General features: G+C 57.3%; 1 long non-coding RNA gene across 1 annotated transcript; it reads right to left on the reverse strand.

Moving 5' to 3' along the window:
• Positions 1 to 6,548: 6,548 nt before the first annotated feature.
• Positions 6,549 to 7,222, reverse strand: LOC135292999 (uncharacterized). The gene is made up of 2 exons (XR_010355145.1): positions 7,104 to 7,222; positions 6,549 to 6,993 (listed from the first exon to the last, which is right to left on the reverse strand). It is a non-coding gene; the product is annotated as an uncharacterized LOC135292999 (long non-coding RNA).
• Between the last annotated feature and the right edge of the window lie 3,452 nt (positions 7,223 to 10,674).

Consider the following 10,674-nt stretch of genomic DNA (forward strand, 5'->3'; position numbering starts at 1 on the left):
GAGCCTTTCCTTGGCTGTTGTGTGCCCTGCCCGGGGCAGGAGGGCACTGCCAGAGCAGCTTTGGTGGCCCCGGGCACCCGGCCGGGCTGCAGCCGCTGCAGGGGCTCCTGGGGCTTTGCTCCAGAGCAAAGCTGAAAGCAAACAACAGTTTCTGGAGGGGATTCTGCCCCTGGGCTGTGCTGGGAGCCCAAGGGCAACAGCCCCAAGTGCTGGAGCTCAGTGTCCCTTGGCCAGGCCGTGTTCCCTGGCTCTGCCCTGTCCCCTGTCCCTCTCCTGTCCCTGTCCCTGTCTCCTGTCCTTGTCCCTCAGCTCTCCCCTGTCCCTGTCCCCTGTCCCTTGGCTCTGTGGGGTCGGAGGTGGCAGCAGGACCCGGGGCAGCCCTGGGGGAGAACAACCCTGAGCCCCAGCTGGGCCAGTTGCCCCAGTTCCCCCAGGGGTGCCCAGGTCACTCCCAGCATGGGCTCTGCGGCTCCCAGTCACACCTAGTATGATCCCAGTAACTTTCAGTTGCATTCATTACAATCCCAGTATGATCCCAGTCACTCCCAGAATGATCCCAGAATGGTCCCAGGTGTTACCATTCACCCCTAGGATGGTTCCAGCCTCTCCCAGTATGGTTCCACTCACCCCCAGTATCATCTCAGTCACTCCCAGTACTCTCAGTACAATGCCCTTTTCCCCCACTATCATCCCAGTATGGTTCCAGTTACTCCCAGTACCATCCCAGTCACTCCCAGTATATTATTCCAGTAGCTTCCTTTATGATTGCTCTGTGATTCCACTCACTCCTGGCCTCTCCCAGTATATCCCAGTTGCCTGCAGCGTGCTTCCACGCACTCCCAGTTGCTCCCAGTAGCTTCCACCATGATTCCAGTTGCTCATAGCGACTCCCAGTCAACTCCAGCATGATTCCAGTTACTCCCTGTATATCCCAGTTGCCCCAACATAGTCCCAGCTGTTCTCAGCTTGCTCCTAGTGACTTCCAATATGATCCCAGTATGACCCCAGTCACCCTCAGTGTGGTCCCAGTTGCTCCAGTATGATCCCAGTTGCTCTCAGTTGCCCCTAGCACTGGCCCAGTCATTCCAAGTGTGATCCCATTCTCCCTCAGCATGGTCCCAGTCAAACCAGTCACCCCCAGTATGGTTACAGACACTCCCAGTATATCCCAGTTGCCCTCAGCATACTCATGGTCCTTTCCAGTCACATCCAGCTAACCCAATATAGTTCCAGTTTCCACCAGTATGATCCCAGTCACTCCCAGTATATCCCAGTTGCTGCCACTATGATCCCTACTGCCCCACTTCTGGTCCTGCTAGGTCCCAGTGTGCTCTGATCCTGCTCCCAGTGGGTCCCAGTCCTGGGTGTGGTGTGTCCCAGTGTATTCTGGTGTGTCCTGGGGTATCTCGGTGTACCCTGGTGTGTCCCAGTGTCCCAGTCCATCCCAGCCTGTCCCAATCCATCCCTGTCCCAGTCCATGCCTGTCCCAGTCCATCCCAGCCTGTCCCAGTCCATGCCTGTCCCAGTCCATCCTAGCCTGTCCCAGTCCATCCCTGTCCCAGTCCGTGCCTGTCCCAGTCCATCCCTGTCCGAGTCCATCCCAGCCTGTCCCAGTCCATCCCTGTCCCAGTCCATCCCTGTACCAGTCCATCCCTGTCCCAGTCCATGCCTGTCCCAGTCCATCCCAGCCTGTCCCAGTCCATCCCTATCCCAGTCCATGCCTGTCCCAGTCCGTGCCTGTCCCAGTCCATGCCTGTCCCAGTCCATCCCTGTCCCAGTCCATGCCTGTCCCAGTCCATCCCAGCCTGTCCCAGTCCATGCCTGTCCCAGTCCATCCCTGTCCCAGTCCATGCCTGTCCCAGTCCGTGCCTGTCCCAGTCCATCCTAGCCTGTCCCAGTCCATCCTAGCCTGTCCCAGTCCGTGCCGGTCCCTTCCCAGCCGCCGTTTCCCGGATCCTGCCCCTCCCGCCCCCGGAGCTGCCGCCGGACGCCCCCCAAGGTGCTGCCGGGGCTCGGGGGCTTCGTGTTGGGCTTCGTCTGCTGGGCTGGGGCTCGGCCTCCCCTGCTGGAGAAGGTGAGGGGGGTCCCCGGGGGTCGTGTCCCCCCTCAGAGCGCGTCTGACTCCCCCATGTCCCCCCCATGCCGGGGTCACCCCCTTTTCTCTGCCCAGAGCTCCCGACCCAGCTCCTGCTCCCCCTGGGAGGGGCTTTGGGGACTCCCCCGGGGACCCCCTTGAATCCCCATTTTGGGGCACTGGGACCCCCCTGCATCTCCTTCCCCAGTTCCAGGACCCCCTGCACTCCCTTGTCCTGCACCAACACCCCCTGCACCCCCTTTCCCGGGTATCCCCCTCTGCCAGCCCCTGGATTCCCTGTTTCCATGAGCCCAGGGACCCCCGGACCCCCATTCCTGGCTAGCCCGGGGCACCTCACCCCCAGGCCTCCCTTTGCTGGGAAACCCGGGCTGGGCACGGGGCTCTGCAGCTGCTCTGGGATTTGTGATCCCCCAGAGGAAAGGGAGGGAACAGGAGAGAGAGAGACAAGGGGATCGACAATCAGGGATCGCAGTCCCAGCTCCCAGTTCTGCTCCGCTGGGGCTGGGACCCGCAGCCACAGGAAAAATGGATCCAGGATCCCAGTTGTCTTAGGTTGCAAATAGGGGAATTCTATTCCTATCTGTTAGAGGTGGGGCACTGATTGTCTGTTCATTGGGCACTTCTCTTAATCTCTTCCACAACCAATCCCCCCCCCCGCCACTTTGTACAAGGGCAGGCAAGGACAGGACAAGGGAGAATGGATCCAAATGGAGACAGATTAGGTTTAGCTAAGGGATTCAGAAAAAAAGACTCTCCTGGAACAGGTTGCCCAGAGAAGGCGTGCATGTCCCGTCCCTGACAGTGGTCAAGGCCGGGCTGCACGGAGCTCCAGACAAGCCGGTCTAGTGCAAGGGCTCCCCAGCCACAGCAGCGGGGTTGCAGCCATGGGATTCTTCAGATCCCTTCCAAGCTCAACCATGGCACGACTCCATGATTCTGGGATGCTTCCCCTCCTCATCCTCTGGCAGAAAAAGAAACTTGGCCCCAAGTTCCACACTGCAGCCCATGTCTTTTGGCAGCCTGCAACTGTCTCAAGAGAGGATGAAAAGAGATGACATTACTGACACGATTTCCCTTTTCGACTTCAAAATTCAATGCTGCACTCCTGTCCACTCTGGCAAAACTGTCAGAAGAGGCAATTCTTCCCCATGAAATGCTTCGTCTCACCCAAAGAAGAAAGAAGCCACAAGCCAGCACTCTTCTTTATTGCTCCATTGTTTTCTTTGGTTATTTCTCTAATAGGAATGACTTTGGGGTGTGATTTGTTTCTTTCTCTCTTTCGTTCCGCGGGGCACAGCAGCAGCAGCAGCAGCAGCTGCAGGGGCAGCAGCAGCAGCAGCAGCGCTTCTCTCGATGGGTTTTCCGTTCGACTTTCCACTGGCTCCCCATCCCCTTGGCCCTCTCACACTCGCTCTACTCCCGTCCCGTCCCGTCCGTGTCCCGCCTCTCCCGCCCGGCTCACGCCGCGTCCCACACGGCGCCCCTCGGCGGGGCCGCCCCGTGCCCGCCGCTGCCCGGCCCGCCGTGCTTCCGCCTCCGCCGGGCTCTCTCCGTCCCGCCCGTGGCGCCGCTGGAGGTGCCGCTCGCTCTGCTGCCGGCGGAGCAGCACGGTCTTTCGGCTCCGCCCGGCGCGGGCTCTGGCCCGGCCCCGGCCGAGGCCCCGGCCCCGAAGGAAGCCCCTGCCGCGGTTCCGCCCGCAGCCGCCCCGCTGCCGCCCGGCTCCCGGCCCGCCGCCGACAGCGCTGCCGGCAGCTTCCCCGCTCCGAGCTCCGCCGCTCGCCAGCTCGGCCGCCGGCCCCGAGCCGCCGCAGCCCGGGGCGGCTCGGCAAGCAGCAGCGCGCCGGGCGCTCGGCTGCCCCGGGCACAAGAGCGAGAGCGCGGTGCCGCCCGCACGGGCGGAGAAGCCTCGCCCAGAGCAGCTCTGCCGGGAGGGCCGCTGCTGGGCAGCGGCGGCTGCGGCAGCGTTTACTCCGGGACCCGGTAAGAGACGGGGCCGGGTCGGAGCGGGGCGGCGGGCGGCGAGCTGAGCCCGCCGCTGGCCTTGGCTCGCAGGCGGCCATCAAGCGAGCGTGCCGGGAGCGCGTCTGGGAGTGGGCGCGGCCGGTGAGGGAGCGGGGCCCGCGGAGGAGCCGGCGGGGCGAGCCGGGCGGGGCTGAGGCGAGGCCCGGCAGGGCGGCAGGCGGAGGGGAGCGAGCGTGGAGAGAGCGGGGCCCGCGCAGCGTGCCGGGCCGGGCAGTGGCGAGCCGCGGCGGGGCTGGGCAGGGGGCCCAAGGCGCGGCGCAGCATCGGCCCCGCTGTCGGCATCGCGGTCCCCCCGCAGCACAAGGGCGCCCTTGTGGCCCTGGAGCTGGCGCTGCTGTGGAAGGTGTGGCGGCCCAGCTTCCGCGGCGTGGTGCGGCTCCTGGGCTGGTTCGAGGTGCCCGACGGCTTGGCGCTGGTCATGGAGCGTGCGGAGCGCAGTCAGGAGCTCTGGCACTTGCTGGAGGAGCGGGGCTTCCTGACGGAGCCCGTGGCGCGGGGGCTGCTCCGCCCGGTGCTGGAGGCCGTGCTGCCCTGCAGCAGCCACGGCGTCTGCACCGCGACATCAAGGCCGAGAACATCCTCGTGGACCTGGGCACGGGCGAGGTGAAGCTCATCGACTTCAGGTGCGGCACGATCCTCCAGGACATGTTCTACACCCGGATGTCAGGTGAGCCCGAAGCCGGGCCCAGCCGGGCAGCGGAGGTTCCCCCCTTTGCTGGCAGAGGGGAAACAGGGAGGGAGGGAGGGAGAATCCTTCTTCAGCCAGCTGCAGCCCAGTTGCTTTTTGGCAGGGCAGGGGCTGGCTGTTGTGGAACGGGAGCTGGCTGGGAGGGAGGGAGGGAGCAGCATGGGCCTGATGAGCTGCGCCCGTGTCCCATAGGAATGCCGGAGTACAGCCCAGCGGAGTGGATCCTCTTTGGCTGCTCCCATGGCCAGCCAGCCACCATCTGGTCCCTGGGCATCCTGCTGTACGAGCTGTGCTGTGGGCACCTTCCTTTCCACAGAAGATGTGGAAAGGCCATTGGAGCCACACCATCCAAAAGACCTGGTTTTCTGTGCCTCTCCCTGGCTAGAGGCAGGGCCCCTTTAGCCGTGGTTATTCTTTCTTTCCTGGGCATTCATACTAGAGGTACCTTTTAAGGGGATCTGACAGATCATACCCAGCAGCTTGGTCATGGCAGGAGGCTACCTTCACCTTACTGGAACTCCCTCGATTAGTGTTTCCTTCCTTGAGTTGAGTTTTCCCTCCTTGTGCTGCTAAGACAGAAGTGGGTTTCCCATCCCACGTTCCCATGCCTTCCCCATGGTCACTCAGGAAGAAGCACAGGTCAGCTCGTGGGATGTACTCTCACAGTAGCTGGGGGACGTTGGGCTCTGACTTTGGGGCCTGTGACTTGCACTAGTGCTGCATTTATCTTACCTCCTGCCTCATCTCCCTCATTTCCTCTTTAAATTCTTTTCTGAGGTCCTTAACCACAGCACAGACTGCATCAGGCCTGCATGGGGCCATTGATCACACTCTCATTATTTCTAAGCTTGTTGGTGGCAGAGCCCACTGTCTCTCGGTTGGTATGGGCATTAATGGTTGCAGTGAAGGTGGTGTATTGAGATGGCCCCAGATTTGCCAGACTCCACAGCATTTGGGTGCTCTGATTTCATCTTCGATCTCCTTGGTTCTACAGGGGCGACTGCTGCTGGCTGTGGCTGCCCTTGCAGTTCAGCTGGAACCTGGCTGGTTGTAATGTCTGTGGGTTTCACTCCTGCACCGTCAGACTCTTCCTCTTTGAGGCAGGGGGAGGGTTTCTCACCAGCTGGGGATGTGTGTGTGCTCCTTCAGCATCTGGCCACCTCCTTGTTTGGGGAAGGGTTTTCTTTTCTGTTCTTCCTTTTCACCTGTAGAATTTCTTGCCAGTGAGTTGCTAATGGCAGGTGATTGCTGGGTGCTTCAGACAAAGGGAGAGCTCTGTTTCTTTGGGAGTTTTCCCTGGGGAAGCAGGAGGAGGGCCAGAGCTACGGTGGGATTTGGGCTGGGGGAAGGGGCTGGGTGCAGCTCCTAGCCCTGTCTTGGCTTTGGAGGAGCACTGTGGGAGCCACTGCTCTTGGGGAAAGGAATTCCACTGCTGCTGCAGGAGCCCAGCCCAGAGCTGCTTCCTCTGCCGTGGGGTGAGCCTCTGCTGGTGAGAGCAGCCACTGAACTGGGACCTTATTAACACCCACCTCAATAAAGGAGACACCAATCCCCTTCTGCTCGGATGCCTGGGATCCTGAGCTCGGCTCTCCCTGCCCTGCTGGGAGCCCCTCACCCCTGCCTGTTAGCTGTACTTAGCCGAAGCAGGAGGCCCGAGGCATCATCTTACAAGGGTAACAAGGCTCTTCTTTTATAGGGCTTTACCTATATGCAACATTGACATACGATTCTTTCAGTCTTAAAGAATAATCTTAAATTTCATTCACGTGAATTTTGACCTCTGTAATATTTGTGTATGATAGATTTGAGTTAACTCTGTTCTGAATCATGTCTTCATAGAATCATAGACTCATGGAATCACTAAGGTTGGGAAAGGTCTGTGAGACCATGGAGTCCCAGCAGTGCTCGATGCCCAGCTTGTCCCCAGCCCAGAGCCCTGAGTGCCACCTGCAGGCCTTCCTGGGACAGCTGCAGGGATGGGCACTGCAAAGCTCCCTGGGCAGCCCCTGCCAAGGCCAGAGCAGCATTTCCCTGGGGAAATTCCTCCTGGTGTCACTTCCATCTCCTTGATGTCATCCTCCACATCTACTTCCATGTCCTCAACCTGCTCTTCCACGTCCACCTCCATCATTTCTTCCTCATTCAGCACCATGTCCACTTCCATCGCCACCACAGTGTCTCTGTTAGTCTGCAAGAGACAGCACAATCTCACAGTGGGGTTCCTGTCCCACACCATCCATTGCCACATGGCTGCAGCCTGCTCAAGCAGGCTGCCTCCTCCCTGGAATGGCACTGTACCTCCACTGGCGCAGCAGTGCTCATCCTGCTGGGGTTGGTGCTCCAGAGCAGGCAGCAGGAAAAGGCCAGGCAGCAGCAGCAACAGCTGAGTGCTGACGGGCAGAGCGCAGAGCGAGCGCCAACTGAGCGCTGGCAGCAGGCAGAGTGTCTGCTGTGGTGGTTTCCAGGTGCTGGACGTTCCACCTGGAACGCTGTGGGAGCTGTGATGTCACAGAAGTTTCAGGGCCGCTCCACACTGGGAGATGGGCATGGTGGAATGATGAAATCCTTGAATGGTTTGGCCTGGAAGGGACCCTAAGGATCATCTGGTTCCAAGCTGAGCAGCCTCCCAGCACAGCAGGTTGCTGCGGCCCCTGTCCAAGCTGGCCTTGGATGTTGGTGGGCATGGGGTATGCACAGCCTCTCTGCGCTGGTCCCTGTGTCAGGGACAAGCACCCTGACAGGAAAGAACTTCTTGCCATCATGGAATGGATTCCAGCTCTTGCAGTTTCATCCCATTCCCCCTTGTTCTGTGACTTCAGTTGCTGACAAAGAGTCCTCTCCCACTTCCCTGTGGGTCAGGCTGTTCCTGCAGTGTCACACATGTGGCTGAAGCTGCAGCCAGGAGAGAGAGAAGCCAAGCTGGCAGAGAGAGGAAATGGGGAAAGTGACATGAGAGATGAGAGGAGAAGGAAAAAGTAGAGACATGCAAGGCATTGGGTTGGGTGGGCTGTGGCATTCATGCCTTTTATTAGAGGCCAGGTTCTCTGGTGCACTCAATGACTGTGTGATTGCGGCGTGTCCACAGTGAGCCCGTGTGAGCGAGCTGCACTCCCAGAGGCCGGAGCACACTTGCTTCAAGTGCTGATGAATGAGGCCAGAGATGGGTCTTTGTGTGGAACTCCAAACGCTGTGCATTGCCATGAAGAGGGTCCAGGGCCAGAGAGAAAATGAGGCTGGGGTCTGAGGGTTTCATTCGGGGGGGAGAAGGGGTGAAGCCAGGACCAGCAGGGGAGAAGAGAGAGGAGAACATTCTCTGGAGAGTAGATATAAGGAAAAAATGGCAGTTGAAGTGGGTGATAGCAACAAAACCTGCAGATTGCAAGAGGCTGCAAGTGGCCATGGGTGAGAGCCTTGCATTCAGAGGGGTTTCTCTGTTTCACCTTGGTCCCCTTTGCCCTAAGGTATTACAGTTGCAATGAGAGGCCCCTGGGCCTCCACAAGTGCCCCCTTTTTGTTTTCAAGAATGAAGGCTTCTGCCATGGACTTTTGCAAGCGTTGAGCAAAACTGGATAGAATAACCAAGACAATGAATACAAGAAACAAAGCCCACAAAACAGTCTTGACTAAATCACAGAATCACAGAAACATGAGTTTGGAAGAGACCCCTAAGATCATCAAGTCCAACCTATGCCCTAACATCTCAACTAGACTATAGCACCAAGTGGCATGTCCAGTCTTTTTTTAAACACATCCAGTGATGGTGATTCCACCACCTCCCTGGGAAGACAGTTCCAGTGCTTTATTATTCTTTCAGTGAAAATTTTTTTCCTAATATCTAACCTATACCTTCCCTGACGTAGCTTGAGACTGTGTCCCCTTGTTCTGTCAGTTGCTGCCCGGTGGAAGAGACCGACCCCCACCTGTCTACAACCTCCCTTCAGGAAGTTGTAGAGAGCAATAAGGTCACCTCTAAGCCTCCTCTTCTCCAGGCTAAACAACCCCAGCTCCCTCAAATGTTCCTCGTAGGGCTTGTTTTCCAAGCCCCTCACCAGCCTCGTTGCTCTCCTCTGGACACGCTCAAGTATCTCAATATCCTTCCTAAATTGAGGGGCCCAGAACTGGACACAGTACTCAAGATGTGGCCTCACCAGTGCCGAGTACAGGGGGAGAATGACCTCCCTGCTCCTGCTGCTCACACAAGTCCTAATGCAGGCCAGGATGCCGTTGGCCTTCTTGGCCACCAAGGCACATTGCTGGCTCATATCCAATCGGCTGTCAACCAGCACCCCCAGGTCCCTTTCTGCCTGAACACTATCCAGCCACACCGTCCCCAGCCTGTAACGCTGTAGGGGATTTTTGTGGCCAAAATGCAGAACATGGCACTTAGACTTATTAGACTTCATATTGTTGGACGTAAAGATGAAAGCCAGCCTTTCATGCCCCAGTCTTTCAACAGTCCAGTGAGCCAGTCGTTGTTGCCTTTTGTCTGGATCTTATTGATTTGATCTGTGAGCAGCTGGCCGCTCTGGTATACTGAGTCCCTATGTGAGAAGAGGTTGACATGCGTGGCCATGGGCAAGAAATTGTGGCTTGGCTGTGGAACCACCCATGCGAAGGCATGCAGCATAGTTAGGAGCATCCAGCTTCCTGCTGCAGTGGCAAGAAAGGACAGCATCCTTTGACTTTAGCTAATTTACTAGTGGGTGGAGGCTTGGGTGGCCTGAAAGTAAAGAGATAGGGAGATTGCAATGTGAAACTTAAATTCTGGTCCCACTAAACTTTCTCTTCTGTAAGGCAAGGGTTTGAAGTCTTCTTATTAGAAGAATCAAATATCAAGGCTAGAATACAGTTTTTCCAATTGTTAAGCGGTATATCGCAGTTAGTGGTGTCTGAGCTCTCTTGGTATTGGTGTGTGTGGTCCACACTGCTTAGGAGATCTTCTTCTGTCCTTCTTCTTCTTTTGCAGGCTGCTGCTGTCTCTCTTAGGCTTTTGTTCTGTTTTTCTGATGGTGGCTGTGGTGTTTGCCTGGCCATTGGCAGAAGAGTTTTATGTTTTTTGCTGGGATGCGTCTTGGGCCTGCTGCTGTAGAGACACAAGCATATCCTCCCTCCCAAGTAATGAATGGGAAAGGGCCCATAATTTCTTTGGATTCAGGGTCTTTGATCAAGACAGGTGGCTTTTCTTTTTATTGGGCTGCCAATTAAATATAAAATGCCTGATGACTGGGGGAGTTGTTCAAAAAGTTGAGCACATCAAGGGCCTTGGCCAGGCTCTCAATGGGAGATAATATGTGGACTCCCTGTCTCTGTTGATCAAGGATCCTTTGGATGGAAGAGTGGGCCCTCTGGACTATGGACTGTCCTGTGGCAGAGTGTGGTATGGCTGTGACATGTTTTGTAGCCCACTGGTCAGAAAACGGTTGGAATCAGTGGGAGGTATAAGCAGGACCATGATCAGTTTTAATTTCCTGTGGAACAGGGGAGGTGGAAAAGGCTAAAAAGGAACGTTTTATAGCATCTTTTGATTTTTCAGCAGCATGGGCAGGGGCAGAAACCGCAGCGTTGTCGGTGTGGATTGAGACGGGGATGTATTTTAGTCTCCCAAAAGGGGCTTGGTGTGTGATGTGAGATTGCCCGATCTGGAGAGTCTTTAGTCCTCTTGGATTGAGTGCAGCTCTGACAGAAGCAAAGGCACGTTGCTGACAATTTGGGCAGGTGGCTGCCATGAATCTTGCCTGATCTTGGGTAATTTTAAAGATGCTGAGCGGTGCAGGAATGTTTTGATGGTAGAAGTGGTGGCGGATCCTAGCCTGGTCAGAAAGATTCCGTAGGGAGGTTTGGAGAAGCATTGCTGAGGCATCTGCTCTAG

Source organism: Passer domesticus, unplaced genomic scaffold (assembly GCF_036417665.1).
Source record: "Passer domesticus isolate bPasDom1 unplaced genomic scaffold, bPasDom1.hap1 HAP1_SCAFFOLD_60, whole genome shotgun sequence".
Classification (NCBI taxonomy): domain Eukaryota; kingdom Metazoa; phylum Chordata; class Aves; order Passeriformes; family Passeridae; genus Passer; species Passer domesticus.